This window comes from Chiloscyllium punctatum, chromosome 23, assembly GCF_047496795.1.
Source record: "Chiloscyllium punctatum isolate Juve2018m chromosome 23, sChiPun1.3, whole genome shotgun sequence".
Lineage (NCBI taxonomy): Eukaryota > Metazoa > Chordata > Chondrichthyes > Orectolobiformes > Hemiscylliidae > Chiloscyllium > Chiloscyllium punctatum.
In genome coordinates, this window is record NC_092761.1 from 52,856,427 (window position 1) to 52,870,675 (window position 14,249).

The window sequence follows — 14,249 nt, forward strand, 5'->3', positions numbered from 1 at the left end:
CGCGGCTGATGCAATGCGGTTTGGTGGGCGAGAGCGTGCTGACGCAATGCGGATGGGGTGGGTAGGATGGGTTTGTGCGTGATGACGCAATTCAGAGGGGTCTGTGCGTGCTGACGCAACGCGGAGTGGGGGTGGGCCTGTGCGTGCTGACGCAACGCGGAGTGGGGGTGGGCCTGTGCGTGCTGACGCAATGCGGAGTGGGGTGGGCCTGTGCGTGCTGACGCTCACGTTGCCGGCTGGCGGGCGGCGGTTTGTGGTTTGCGGTGGGTAGGGGGGGGTGATGGAGTCTGGACTGTCCCTCGAAGTCCGCGAGTAGTCGGCCAAGACAGGTAGGACCCTGCAAAGAGACCGAGATTGATGGAGTCAGGGCGGAGAGTGGTCGGGAGGTTACGGACTGTGAGTGTGTTGGGCTGAGGAACGGTGTGAGTGTGAGGTGGGGGCTGTGGGTATGAGGGGGGTGGGAGGATAAGGAGGAGGTGAAGAGGCGTGTGAGGATGGGGGGAGGAGGAGGAGGAGGTGAAGAGGCGTGTGAGGATGGGGGGAGGAGGAGGAGGTGAAGAGGCGTGTGAGGATGGGAGGAGGAGGAGGATAAGGAGGAGGTGAAGAGGCGTGTGAGGATGGGAGGAGGAGGAGGATAAGGAGGAGGTGAAGAGGCGTGTGAGGATGGGAGGAGGAGGAGGATAAGGAGGAGGTGAAGAGGCGTGTGAGGATGGGAGGAGGAGGAGGATAAGGAGGAGGTGAAGAGGCGTGTGAGGATGGGGGGAGGAGGAGGATAAGGAGGAGGTGAAGAGGCGTGTGAGGATGGGAGGAGGAGGAGGAGGTGAAGAGGCGTGTGAGGATGGGGGGAGGAGGAGGATAAGGAGGAGGTGAAGAGGCGTGTGAGGATGGGAGGAGGAGGAGGATAAGGAGGAGGTGAAGAGGCGTGTGAGGATGGGGGGAGGAGGAGGATAAGGAGGAGGTGAAGAGGCGTGTGAGGATGGGGGGAGGAGGAGGAGGTGAAGAGGTGTGTGAGGATGGGAGGAGGAGGAGGATAAGGAGGAGGTGAAGAGGCGTGTGAGGATGGGGGAGGAGGAGGAGGTGAAGAGGTGTGTGAGGATGGGAGGAGGAGGAGGAGGTGAAGAGGCGTGTGAGGATGGGAGGAGGAGGAGGAGGTGTGTGAGGATGGGAGGAGGAGGAGGATAAGGAGGAGGTGAAGAGGCGTGTGAGGATGGGAGGAGGAGGAGGATAAGGAGGAGGTGAAGAGGCGTGTGAGGATGGGAGGAGGAGGAGGAGGAGGTGAAGAGGCGTGTGAGGATGGGGGGAGGAGGAGGATAAGGAGGAGGTGAAGAGGCGTGTGAGGATGGGAGGAGGAGGAGGAGGTGAAGAGGCGTGTGAGGATGGGGGGAGGAGGAGGATAAGGAGGAGGTGAAGAGGCATGTGAGGATGGGAGGAGGAGGAGGATAAGGAGGAGGTGAAGAGGCGTGTGAGGATGGGGGGAGGAGGAGGATAAGGAGGAGGTGAAGAGGCGTGTGAGGATGGGAGGAGGAGGTGAAGAGGCGTGTGAGGATGGGGGGAGGAGGAGGATAAGGAGGAGGTGAAGAGGCGTGTGAGGATGGGGGGAGGAGGAGGATAAGGAGGAGGTGAAGAGGCGTGTGAGGATGGGGGGAGGAGGAGGATAAGGAGGAGGTGAAGAGGCGTGTGAGGATGGGGGGAGGAGGAGGATAAGGAGGAGGTGAAGAGGCGTGTGAGGATGGGGGGAGGAGGAGGTGAAGACCATAAGACCATAAGACATAGGAGTGGAAGTAAGGCCATTCGGCCCATCGAGTCCACTCCGCCATTCAATCATGGCTGATGCGCATTTCAGCTCCACTTGCCAGCGTTCTCCCCGTAGCCCTTAATTCCTCTAGACAACAAGAACCTATCAATCTCGGCCTTGAAGACATTTAGCGTCCCGGCTTCCACTGCACTCCGTGGCAATGAATTCCACAGGCCCACCACTCTCTGGCTGAAGAAATGTCTCCGCATTTCCGTTCTGAAATGACCCCCTCTAATTCTAAGGCTGTGTCCACGGGTCCTAGTCTCCTCGCCTAACAGAAACAATTTTCTAGCATCCACCTTTTCAAAGCCATGTATTATTTTGTACGTCTCTATTAGATCTCCCCTTAATCTTCTAAACTCCAACGAATACAACCCCAGTATCCTCAGCCGTTCCTCATATGCTAGACCTGTCATTCCACGGATCATCCGTGTGAATCTCCGCTGGACACGTTCCAGTGCCAGTATGTCCTTCCTGAGGTGTGGGGACCAAAACTGGACACAGTACTCCAAATGGGGCCTAACCAGAGCTTTATAAAGTCTTAGTAGTACATCTCTGCTTTTATATTCCAACCCTCTTGAGATAAGAGACAACATTGCATTCGCTTTCTTAATCACAGACTCAACCTGCATGTTTACCTTTAGAGAATCCTCGACTAGCACTCCCAGATCCCTTTGTGCTTTGGCTTTATTAAGTTTCTCACCATTTAGAAAGTAGTCCATTCCTATATTCTTTTTGCCAAAGTGCAAGACCTCGCACTTGCTCACGTTAAATTCCATCAGCCATTTCCTGGACCACTCTCCCAACCTGTCTAGATCCTTCTGTAGCCTCCCCACTTCCTCAGTACTACCTGCCTGTCTACCTAACTTTGTATCATCGGCAAACTTCGCTAGAATGCCCCCGGTTCCCTCATCCAAATCATTAATATATAATGCGAACAGCTGTGGCCCCAGCACCGAACCCTGCGGGACACCGCTCGTCACCGGTGAAGAGGCGTGTGAGGATGGGGGGAGGAGGAGGAGGAGGAGGAGGAGTTGAAGAGGCGTGTGAGGATGGGAGGAGGAGGAGGATAAGGAGGAGGTGAAGAGGCGTGTGAGGATGGGGGGAGGAGGAGGATAAGGAGGAGGTGAAGAGGCGTGTGAGGATGGGGGGAGGAGGAGGAGGAGGTGAAGAGGCGTGTGAGGATGGGAGGAGGAGGAGGATAAGGAGGAGGTGAAGAGGCATGTGAGGATGGGAGGAGGAGGAGGATAAGGAGGAGGTGAAGAGGCGTGTGAGGATGGGGGGAGGAGGAGGAGGAGGTGAAGAGGCGTGTGAGGATGGGAGGAGGAGGAGGATGAGGAGGTGAAGAGGCGTGTGAGGATGGGAGGAGGAGGAGGAGGTGAAGAGGTGTGTGAGGATGGGAGGTGGAGGAGGTGAAGAGGCGTGTGAGGATGGGGGGAGGAGGAGGAGGTGGTGAAGAGGCGTGTGAGGATGGGAGGAGGAGGAGGATAAGGAGGAGGTGAAGAGGCGTGTGAGGATGGGGGGAGGAGGAGGAGGAGGTGAAGAGGCGTGTGAGGATGGGGGGAGGAGGAGGAGGAGGTGAAGAGGCGTGTGAGGAGGAGGAGGAGGTGAAGAGGTGTGTGAGGATGGGGGGAGGAGGAGGAGGTGAAGAGGCGTGTGAGGAGGAGGAGGAGGTGAAGAGGTGTGTGAGGATGGGGGGTGGAAGAGGAGGAGGTGAAGAGGCGTGTGAGGATGGGGGGAGGAGGAGGAGGAGGTGAAGAGGCGTGTGAGGAGGAGGAGGAGGTGAAGAGGTGTGTGAGGATGGGAGGAGGAGGAGGAGGAGGTGAAGAGGCGTGTGAGGATGGGAGGAGGAGGAGGTGAAGAGGCGTGTGAGGATGGGAGGAGGAGGAGGTGAAGAGGTGTGTGAGGATGGGGGGAGGAGGAGGAGGAGGTGAAGAGGCGTGTGAGGAGGAGGAGGAGGTGAAGAGGTGTGTGAGGATGGGGGGAGGAGGAGGAGGAGGTGAAGAGGCGTGTGAGGATGGGAGGAGGAGGAGGAGGTGAAGAGGCGTGTGAGGATGGGAGGAGGAGGAGGAGGTGAAGAGGCGTGTGAGGATGGGGGGAGGAGGAGGAGGTGGAGAGGCGTGTGAGGATGGGAGGAGGAGGAGGAGGAGGAGGTGAATAGGCGTGTGAGGAGGAGGAGGAGGTGAAGAGGCGTGTGAGGATGGGAGGAGGAGGAGGAGGTGAAGAGGTGTGTGAGGATGGGAGGAGGAGGAGGAGGTGAAGAGGCGTGTGAGGATGGGAGGAGGAGGAGGTGAAGAGGTGTGTGAGGATGGGAGGAGGAGGAGGTGAAGAGGTGTGTGAGGATGGGAGGAGGAGGAGGTGAAGAGGTGTGTGAGGATGGGAGGAGGAGGTGAAGAGGCGTGTGAGGATGGGAGGAGGAGGTGAAGAGGCGTGTGAGGATGGGAGGAGGAGGAGGAGGAGGAGGTGAAGAGGCGTGCGAGGATGGGGGGAGGAGGAGGAGGTGAAGAGGCGTGTGAGGATGGGGGGAGGAGGAGGAGGTGAAGAGGTGTGTGAGGATGGGAGGAGGAGGAGGTGAAGAGGCGTGTGAGGATGGGAGGAGGAGGAGGTGAAGAGGTGTGTGAGGATAGGAGGAGGAGGAGGTGAAGAGGTGTGTGAGGATGGGAGGAGGAGGAGGAGGATAAGGAGGAGGTGAAGAGGCGTGTGAGGATGGGGGGAGGAGGAGGATAAGGAGGAGGTGAAGAGGCGTGTGAGGATGGGGGGAGGAGGAGGATAAGGAGGAGGTGAAGAGGCGTGTGAGGATGGGGGGAGGAGGAGGAGGAGGTGAAGAGGCGTGTGAGGATGGGAGGAGGAGGAGGATAAGGAGGAGGTGAAGAGGCGTGTGAGGATGGGGGGAGGAGGAGGAGGTGAAGAGGCGTGTGAGGATGGGAGGAGGAGGAGGATAAGGTTGAGGTGAAGAGGCGTGTGAGGATGGGGGGAGGAGGAGGAGGAGGTGAAGAGGCGTGGGAGGAGGAGGAGGATAAGGAGGAGGTGAAGAGGCGTGTGAGGATGGGAGGAGGAGGAGGAGGTGAAGAGGTGTGTGAGGATGGGAGGAGGAGGAGGATAAGGAGGAGGTGAAGAGGCGTGTGAGGATGGGGGGAGGAGGAGGAGGTGGTGAAGAGGCGTGTGAGGATGGGAGGAGGAGGAGGATAAGGAGGAGGTGAAGAGGCGTGTGAGGATGCGGGGAGGAGGAGGAGGAGGTGAAGAGGCGTGTGAGGATGGGGGGAGGAGGAGGAGGAGGTGAAGAGGCGTGTGAGGAGGAGGAGGAGGTGAAGAGGTGTGTGAGGATGGGGGGAGGAGGAGGAGGTGAAGAGGCGTGTGAGGAGGAGGAGGAGGTGAAGAGGTGTGTGAGGATGGGGGGTGGAAGAGGAGGAGGTGAAGAGGCGTGTGAGGATGGGGGGAGGAGGAGGAGGAGGAGGTGAAGAGGCGTGTGAGGAGGAGGAGGAGGTGAAGAGGTGTGTGAGGATGGGAGGAGGAGGAGGAGGAGGTGAAGAGGCGTGTGAGGATGGGAGGAGGAGGAGGTGAAGAGGCGTGTGAGGATGGGAGGAGGAGGAGGTGAAGAGGTGTGTGAGGATGGGGGGAGGAGGAGGAGGAGGTGAAGAGGCGTGTGAGGAGGAGGAGGAGGTGAAGAGGTGTGTGAGGATGGGGGGAGGAGGAGGAGGAGGTGAAGAGGCGTGTGAGGATGGGAGGAGGAGGAGGAGGTGAAGAGGCGTGTGAGGATGGGAGGAGGAGGAGGAGGTGAAGAGGCGTGTGAGGATGGGGGGAGGAGGAGGAGGTGGAGAGGCGTGTGAGGATGGGAGGAGGAGGAGGAGGAGGAGGTGAATAGGCGTGTGAGGAGGAGGAGGAGGTGAAGAGGCGTGTGAGGATGGGAGGAGGAGGAGGAGGTGAAGAGGTGTGTGAGGATGGGAGGAGGAGGAGGAGGTGAAGAGGCGTGTGAGGATGGGAGGAGGAGGAGGTGAAGAGGTGTGTGAGGATGGGAGGAGGAGGAGGTGAAGAGGTGTGTGAGGATGGGAGGAGGAGGAGGTGAAGAGGTGTGTGAGGATGGGAGGAGGAGGTGAAGAGGCGTGTGAGGATGGGAGGAGGAGGAGGAGGAGGAGGTGAAGAGGCGTGCGAGGATGGGGGGAGGAGGAGGAGGTGAAGAGGCGTGTGAGGATGGGGGGAGGAGGAGGAGGTGAAGAGGTGTGTGAGGATGGGAGGAGGAGGAGGTGAAGAGGCGTGTGAGGATGGGAGGAGGAGGAGGTGAAGAGGTGTGTGAGGATAGGAGGAGGAGGAGGTGAAGAGGTGTGTGAGGATGGGAGGAGGAGGAGGAGGATAAGGAGGAGGTGAAGAGGCGTGTGAGGATGGGGGGAGGAGGAGGATAAGGAGGAGGTGAAGAGGCGTGTGAGGATGGGGGGAGGAGGAGGATAAGGAGGAGGTGAAGAGGCGTGTGAGGATGGGGGGAGGAGGAGGAGGAGGTGAAGAGGCGTGTGAGGATGGGAGGAGGAGGAGGATAAGGAGGAGGTGAAGAGGCGTGTGAGGATGGGGGGAGGAGGAGGAGGTGAAGAGGCGTGTGAGGATGGGAGGAGGAGGAGGATAAGGAGGAGGTGAAGAGGCGTGTGAGGATGGGGGGAGGAGGAGGAGGAGGTGAAGAGGCGTGGGAGGAGGAGGAGGATAAGGAGGAGGTGAAGAGGCGTGTGAGGATGGGAGGAGGAGGAGGTGAAGAGGTGTGTGAGGATGGGAGGAGGAGGAGGATAAGGAGGAGGTGAAGAGGCGTGTGAGGATGGGGGGAGGAGGAGGAGGTGGTGAAGAGGCGTGTGAGGATGGGAGGAGGAGGAGGATAAGGAGGAGGTGAAGAGGCGTGTGAGGATGCGGGGAGGAGGAGGAGGAGGTGAAGAGGCGTGTGAGGAGGAGGAGGAGGTGAAGAGGTGTGTGAGGATGGGGGGTGGAAGAGGAGGAGGTGAAGAGGCGTGTGAGGATGGGGGGAGGAGGAGGAGGAGGTGAAGAGGCGTGTGAGGAGGAGGAGGTGAAGAGGTGTGTGAGGATGGGAGGAGGAGGAGGAGGAGGTGAAGAGGCGTGTGAGGATGGGAGGAGGAGGAGGTGAAGAGGCGTGTGAGGATGGGAGGAGGAGGAGGTGAAGAGGTGTGTGAGGATGGGAGGAGGAGGAGGTGAAGAGGCGTGCGAGGATGGGGGGAGGAGGAGGAGGTGAAGAGGCGTGTGAGGATGGGGGGAGGAGGAGGAGGTGAAGAGGTGTGTGAGGATGGGAGGAGGAGGAGGTGAAGAGGCGTGTGAGGATGGGGGAGGAGGAGGAGGAGGTGAAGAGGCGTGTGAGGATGGGAGGAGGAGGAGGATAAGGAGGAGGTGAAGAGGCGTGTGAGGATGGGGGGAGGAGGAGGAGGTGAAGAGGCGTGTGAGGATGGGAGGAGGAGGAGGATAAGGAGGAGGTGAAGAGGCGTGTGAGGATGGGGGGAGGAGGAGGAGGAGGTGAAGAGGCGTGTGAGGATGGGAGGAGGAGGAGGATGAGGAGGTGAAGAGGCGTGTGAGGATGGGAGGAGGAGGAGGAGGAGGTGAAGAGGTGTGTGAGGATGGGAGGTGGAGGAGGATAAGGAGGAGGTGAAGAGGCGTGTGAGGATGGGGGGAGGAGGAGGAGGTGGTGAAGAGGCGTGTGAGGATGGGAGGAGGAGGAGGATAAGGAGGAGGTGAAGAGGCGTGTGAGGATGGGGGGAGGAGGAGGAGGAGGTGAAGAGGCGTGTGAGGATGGGAGGAGGAGGAGGATAAGGAGGAGGTGAAGAGGCGTGTGAGGATGGGAGGAGGAGGAGGTGAAGAGGTGTGTGAGGATGGGAGGAGGAGGAGGATAAGGAGGAGGTGAAGAGGCGTGTGAGGATGGGGGGAGGAGGAGGAGGTGGTGAAGAGGCGTGTGAGGATGGGAGGAGGAGGAGGATAAGGAGGAGGTGAAGAGGTGTGTGAGGATGGGGGGTGGAAGAGGAGGAGGTGAAGAGGCGTGTGAGGATGGGGGGAGGAGGAGGAGGAGGTGAAGAGGCGTGTGAGGAGGAGGAGGAGGTGAAGAGGTGTGTGAGGATGGGAGGAGGAGGAGGAGGAGGTGAAGAGGCGTGTGAGGATGGGAGGAGGAGGAGGTGAAGAGGCGTGTGAGGATGGGAGGAGGAGGAGGTGAAGAGGTGTGTGAGGATGGGGGGAGGAGGAGGAGGAGGTGAAGAGGCGTGTGAGGAGGAGGAGGAGGTGAAGAGGTGTGTGAGGATGGGGGGAGGAGGAGGAGGAGGTGAAGAGGCGTGTGAGGATGGGAGGAGGAGGAGGAGGTGAAGAGGCGTGTGAGGATGGGGGGAGGAGGAGGAGGTGGAGAGGCGTGTGAGGATGGGAGGAGGAGGAGGGGGAGGAGGAGGAGGAGGTGAAGAGGCGTGTGAGGAGGAGGAGGAGGTGAAGAGGCGTGTGAGGATGGGAGGAGGAGGAGGAGGTGAAGAGGTGTGTGAGGATGGGAGGAGGAGGAGGTGAAGAGGCGTGTGAGGATGGGAGGAGGAGGAGGTGAAGAGGTGTGTGAGGATGGGAGGAGGAGGAGGTGAAGAGGCGTGCGAGGATGGGGGGAGGAGGAGGAGGTGAAGAGGCGTGTGAGGATGGGGGGAGGAGGAGGAGGTGAAGAGGTGTGTGAGGATGGGAGGAGGAGGAGGTGAAGAGGCGTGTGAGGATGGGAGGAGGAGGAGGTGAAGAGGTGTGTGAGGATAGGAGGAGGAGGAGGTGAAGAGGTGTGTGAGGATGGGAGGAGGAGGAGGTGCAGAGTTGTGTGAGGATGGGAGGAGGAGGAGGAGGTGAAGAGGTGTGTGAGGATGGGAGGAGGAGGAGGAGGTGAAGAGGCGTGTGAGGATGGGAGGAGGAGGAGGAGGTGAAGAGGCGTGTGAGGATGGGGGGAGGAGGAGGAGGAGGTGAAGAGGCGTGTGAGGATGGGAGGAGGAGGAGGAGGTGAAGAGGCGTGTGAGGATGGGAGGAGGAGGAGGAGGTGAAGAGGCGTGTGAGGATGGGGGGAGGAGGAGGTGAAGAGGCGTGTGAGGATGGGAGGAGGAGGAGGTGAAGAGGTGTGTGAGGATGGGAGGAGGAGGAGGTGAAGAGGTGTGTGAGGATGGGAGGAGGAGGAGGTGAAGAGGCGTGTGAGGATGGGAGGAGGAGGAGGAGGAGGAGGAGGAGGAGGAGGTGAAGAGGCGTGTGAGGATGGGGGGAGGAGGAGGAGGTGAAGAGGTGTGTGAGGATGGGAGGAGGTGAAGAGGCGTGTGAGGATGGGGGGAGGAGGAGGAGGTGAAGAGGCATGTGAGGATGGGGGGAGGAGGAGGTGAAGAGGTGTGTGAGGATGGGAGGAGGAGGAGGTGAAGAGGTGTGTGAGGATGGGAGGAGGCGGAGGTGAAGAGGTGTGTGAGGATGGGAGGAGGAGGAGGAGGAGGTGAAGAGGTGTGTGAGGATGGGAGGAGGAGGAGGAGGTGAAGAGGCGTGTGAGGATGGGAGGAGGAGGAGGAGGAGGTGAAGAGGCGTGTGAGGATGGGAGGAGGAGGAGGAGGAGGTGAAGAGGCGTGTGAGGATGGGAGGAGGAGGAGGAGGTGAAGAGGCGTGTGAGGATGGGAGGAGGAGGAGGAGGTGAAGAGGTGTGTGAGGATGGGAGGAGGAGGAGGAGGTGAAGAGGTGTGTGAGGATGGGAGGAGGAGGTGAAGAGGTGTGTGAGGATGGGAGGAGGAGGAGGAGGTGAAGAGGTGTGTGAGGATGGGAGGAGGAGGAGGTGAAGAGGCGTGTGAGGATGGGAGGAGGAGGAGGAGGTGAAGAGGCGTGTGAGGATGGGAGGAGGAGGAGGAGGTGAAGAGGCGTGTGAGGATGGGAGGAGGAGGAGGTGAAGAGGTGTGTGAGGATGGGAGGAGGAGGAGGAGGTGAAGAGGTGTGTGAGGATGGGAGGAGGAGGAGGTGAAGAGGCGTGTGAGGATGGGAGGAGGAGGAGGAGGTGAAGAGGCGTGTGAGGATGGGAGGAGGAGGAGGAGGTGAAGAGGCGTGTGCGGATGGGAGGAGGAGGAGGAGGTGAAGAGGCGTGTGAGGATGGGAGGAGGAGGAGGAGGTGAAGAGGTGAAGAGGCGTGTGAGGAGGGGAGGAGGAGGCGGGGGCGGGGGGGCGGAGGTGAAGAGGCGTGTGAGGATAGGAGGAGGAGGCGTGTGGTCAATGGATGGGTGTTGGGGGCGGGGTTAGACAAGCCTGGTCGGGGAGCGTTCTGGTGTTTCTGGCTGCAGGGGAGATGAGGGGATTTGAGAGCGATGAATGGGGGTGGTGGTGGTGGAATCAATGAGCTCCCTCTGAGAGGAGTGTTGGTTTCATTGGGGCGATACAGTGAGGGGGTTGAGGAGGCAGGTATTCGCTGGTTGTATGGTGACTATTTTCAGGGCTACGTTTAGTGACGGTTGCAAAGTTTAAGCTAGCTGTATTGCAGGGTTCAAGACCAAAAGATAAAATGCTGGAAAATCTTTGACAAAGGGTCAGTTAGACTCGAAATGTCAGCTCTTTTCTCTTACAGATGCTGCCAGACCTGCTGAGATTTTCCAGCATTTTCTCTTTTTGTTTCAGGTTCCAGCATCCGCAGTAATTTGCTTTTATGCAGGGTTCAAGGTTGTGTACACAAAAGGGAGCGTTTGGTTGAAGGCAGCTATTTTGGATAGATCTTACTGTGATTTCGGAATCAACTTTTAGTTTGCCTCTTTCATGGCCACAACTTCTGTAAAATGTTAACGTTGGAGAGAATTTTTCTGAAACATTCATGGAGAGACAGTGTAATTTTGCTGAATTAGTTAAGTGACTTACATTTACACATTCTGGTTTCATTTTTGAATCTTAGCTATTTTTCAAAGAATGTGCACAAGTGTGATGGCCTATCCTGTTAATTTCTTGTGAGCATTTCCATTGACTACTTATTCAATTCCCTTTTTCAAGATTCTGATTAAATCCAATGAGGAATCCAAGAGAAATATCACATGGAGTAAATTAGTTTGTTTTAGATTAGATGCCCTACATTGTGGAAACAGGCCCTTCGGCCCAACTAGGCCACACCGACCCTCCGAAGAGTAACCCACCCAGACCCATTTCCCCTAACTACTGCACCTAACTCTACGGGCAGTTTAGCATGACAAATTCACTTAACCTGCACATCTTTGGACTGTGGGAGGAAACCGGAGCACCTCGCAGACACTAGGAGAATGTGCAAACTCCACACAGACAGTCGCCCGAGGCTGGAGTCGAACCCAGGTCCCTGACGCTGTGAGGCAGTAATGTAACCACTGAGCCATTGTGCTGCAGCTGAGAGGAAAAGTATTATATGCATTTAAGGAGGAACACATGAAGGAATAAAGGCTATTTACAGTATAAACATTGACAAGGAAAGCATATTTCTCTGCTGTGTGCTCTGTGTAATTCTATGAAACTGTTTCTACTGCCATTTTAGGCACTGTATTCCAGATCATTTCTAATCATTTCAACAGGAAACATCCCAAAGCACTTCACCCAATCAGGCAAGGAATGACATAGAACCAAAAGGCAGTTAATTGAAAACCTGCTCACTGATATTAGGAAGGGAAGTAGAGTGAGGACATTCTGAATTATTACACATGCAAAGCTGAAAGCCTGGCTATCAAAAGTGGAGCGGAGCAAACCAATACATTGTTAAAGCAGAAGCCTCAGCCAGAAGAGATCTCAAAATGTTGTAGAGCTGGAGGAATTTGCAGAAGTAGGTGAATCTGGGGAGGGATTTGAAAACCAGCATTTCAATTTTATTCTCAATGTATTGCTGGAGTGGGAGCCATGTAATTCTGTGAGCATTGTGGTGATGGATAAAAGGGGACAGATTGCAAGTTAGGCAAGGTCCAACAGCTTCTGAGCTGAATGTAAACTTCAGAGGGTGGAGTTGGGAGATTAGCCAAGAAAGCATTGGAATAGTTGAATGGTGATGGAATTGAGGTAGGGATGAATTGGGTCTGCAGGTGGAAGTAGGAAGCCCTGATAATGTGGAGGAATCAGAGGTTCTGCTCAGTTAATTAAGAAGGTAAACTATGATGAGATGTTTGTACAGTTTTAATTAATTTGAGGTTTTGGAAAGGGCTGTACAGCATGTACAGGTTCTAGGATGGTGAGCAGCAGTTAGAGTGGGATTGATTACATGTTGTGGAATGTTGGAATACAGGTTTTTTTTTGTAGCTAGAAGTTCAGACTGAGAGCTGTGAAAATCCAGGAGTGTCACTATAGGCCTTAAGACTAGTTACAGAGGGACGGAGACTTGGAACAGACTATAGGCACTACAGAGGATTGGAGTGGCTACAAAATCTAAATTCTCAATATATATTTAGATTCTAATAATGCAATTTGTATAGTACCTTTCACAACCAAAGCATGTCACAAAGTGCTTTACCACTAATGTACTTTTGAAATTAATGATGTAATCAGAAGGCATGCCATTTTTGTTCATCAAACTCCATGAACAGCACTCTTATAACGAATAAATCTTTTGTTATTGAAGAATAGTTATTGACCAGGGCTCTGAGGGGAACTCCCTTGCTTTTCTTCAGCATAATGCCATAGGTCCTTTGTTTACCTGAGAAGGCAGGCAGGGTTTAATTTAACATCTCACCCATATCAGGACATTTAACAGCACACCACAGTCTCACTGCTAGTTTCATGAAATCCTTGAATGGGACTTGAACCCTCAGCCTTCTGATTCAGAGATGAGTGTTGTTATACGCCATAACAGAACTGAGTTGGATGTGTGTTTGAGCATTTGGGTGAAATTGTTGGTGCTTTATGGCACAGTGTGAGTGCTACTCATTCAATTCCTCATGCTGAGACTGTTGATAATAGCAGAGTGCATGGTTCATTAGGAAGGAAAAGAATAAACTGGTCAAGAAGGTTGAGCCTCTGTATCCCATTTTTGCTGTCTGACAGTGTTAGGTGACGGTCACTGCCTGCCAAGCAGACTGAAGGTTGAAGATTAACTTGTGTTGCAAATTAGAATTCCTTTTCTTCAGTAAATTTCTTGGCAGTATGCATGAGCAGGAATGTTGTTTTTAGTATCCTTCTTCCCTAACATCTATGCAATGAGTTCTGAATCTCCATAATTACAAGGTGATTTGTGCTGCTTTGCTGTTAATCTCATTTTAAAAAAAATTGAGCATCTGCATTTAGATTGTTGGAATTTTTTAGGGGTACGCTAGACATCAACAGCATTTACTGCTCATCCCAAATTGCCTTTAAGAAGGTGATAGTGAGCTGCCTTCTTGAACTGTTGCAGTCTGTGGTATGTAGGGACAATTGCAATACTATCTTGACGGGAGTTCCGGTATTTTGAATAAGCAACAGTGAAGAAATGGTGATTTTACTCCATAGAATCTCCTGCAGTATGGAAGCAGGCAATTCAGTCTATCAAGTCTACACTAACCCTCTGAACAGCATCCCATCTAGACCCACACCCCTACGCTAATTCTATAACTCTGCACTTCCCATGCCTAATCCACCCAGCCTGTACACCCCTGGACACAATGGGCAATTTAGCATGGCCAATCCATCTAACCTGCAAATCTTTGAACTGTGGGAGGAAGCTGGAGCATCCTAAGGAATCCAACGTAGACATGTAGAGAATGTCAAACTCCACATGGTTGTCTGAAGGTGGAATTGAATTTCGATTTCTAATGCTGTGAGGGAGCAGTGCTAACGACTAAGATGTCATGCTGCCCTTAAAGATTAGCCTGGGGATGCCTGATTGTTAATTTAGTGGCATGCTTTTGCGGTTTTGGAGAAGATTTGTTGGTCAGGTTGTGGATCAGTTTGTAAGTGTGCTCGCTGAGCTGGTGGGTTTGTTTTCAGATGCTTCATAACATCATCAGTGAGCCTCCAATGAAGGGCTGGTGTTCTATCCTACTTGCTATTCATCTGTCTTGGTCTGCTGTGGAGGACGCTGTCATTTCGGTTCTGTTTGAGAGGTTGCTAAAGGGGCTCTAAATTGATATTTGTTAGTGGAGTTCCAGTTTGAATGCTAGGCCTCTAGGGATTCCCACCCGCATCTCCGTTTGGCGTGTCCCAGGATGGATGTATTGTCCTAGTCGAACTGGTGGCCGCGTTTGTCTGTGTATAAGGATACTAGTGATAGTTGGTCATGACTTTTGGTGGCTAGTTGGTGCTCATGTATCCTGCCCATCTGTCCAATGTAATGTTTGTTGCAGTCCTTGCAGGGTGTTTTGTATATGATGTTCATTCTGCTGGTTATTGGACGGGAACCTCTAAATTTAATCAGGAGCTGTTTCAGTGCGGTGGTAGGTTTGTGGGCTACCATGACGCCTTGGAGCCGGAGTAGCCTGGTCGTCATTTCCAAGATGTCTTTAATGTATGGCAGGGTGGCTACAGTTTCTGGGCCTGTTGTGTCTTGTTTAGA

The 14,249-nt window shown here is 55.0% G+C and overlaps 1 protein-coding gene across 4 annotated transcripts in view; it reads left to right on the top strand.

The window, feature by feature from the left end:
- Positions 1-240: 240 nt before the first annotated feature.
- The window catches only part of arhgap32b (Rho GTPase activating protein 32b), a 572,293-nt gene continuing 558,284 nt past the window's right edge, over positions 241-14,249 (top strand). For 3 of the 4 annotated variants that reach the window (XM_072593008.1, XM_072593005.1, XM_072593009.1), the window contains exon 1: positions 241-329. The gene's annotated coding sequence lies outside the window, so the exon portion shown is untranslated. The remainder of the gene's footprint in view (positions 330-14,249) is intronic. The other variant, XM_072593007.1, reaches the window with a different exon arrangement.